Source organism: Hippocampus comes, unplaced genomic scaffold (genome assembly GCF_001891065.2).
Source record: "Hippocampus comes isolate QL1 unplaced genomic scaffold, H_comes_QL1_v1.1 scaffold130, whole genome shotgun sequence".
NCBI classification, from domain to species: Eukaryota; Metazoa; Chordata; class Actinopteri; order Syngnathiformes; family Syngnathidae; genus Hippocampus; species Hippocampus comes.
In genome coordinates, this window is record NW_017842057.1 from 1,170,792 (window position 1) to 1,171,414 (window position 623).

Genomic DNA, 623 nt, shown 5'->3' on the forward strand with positions numbered 1-623 from the left:
CCCCACACACACACACACACACACACACACACACACACACGTACATGAACACACACGCACACCAGTAGCCATCGTTCACCGACACAATTAATCCCGCCCTAGTCAGGAGGCCTGGAGAGAAAATCTGCTGTTTGTAAAATAAAAATAAATAAATAAATTGCACACGAACATATTGTCTCCTTTACATACATGCATGCAAATCACACTGCTGGCACTGACCATTGTAATGAACTGCTGCAAAAAGACTGACAGCCATTCATTCATAAAATCCCAATGTGTGACTTACTCTAATTACAGAGCATGTCGGCCCCAATTAGCCCACTGCATCTCCTCTGTTTCATTCTTAATTAACAAAGCCTTGGTAATTACAGGTTCCGTGGTGGTGGGGTGGGTTTAAGGCATTAACTGGCTTATGCAGCAAGCTGTTAACTCCATCCATGTCAGTACGGAGCACAGAACCTTTTTTATTTGTTTGTTTGTTTGTTTTGTTTTACACCAAGGCCCATCCATGCATTGCCAACTGCTTGGCTTTCTTCATCAAGTTGTTGTCTTCGGCTGCCACTTTTAACCACAGCGTGCAGTCCGGAGGCCATGATGCCTCCTAATAAAAAAGAGAGAGAAGG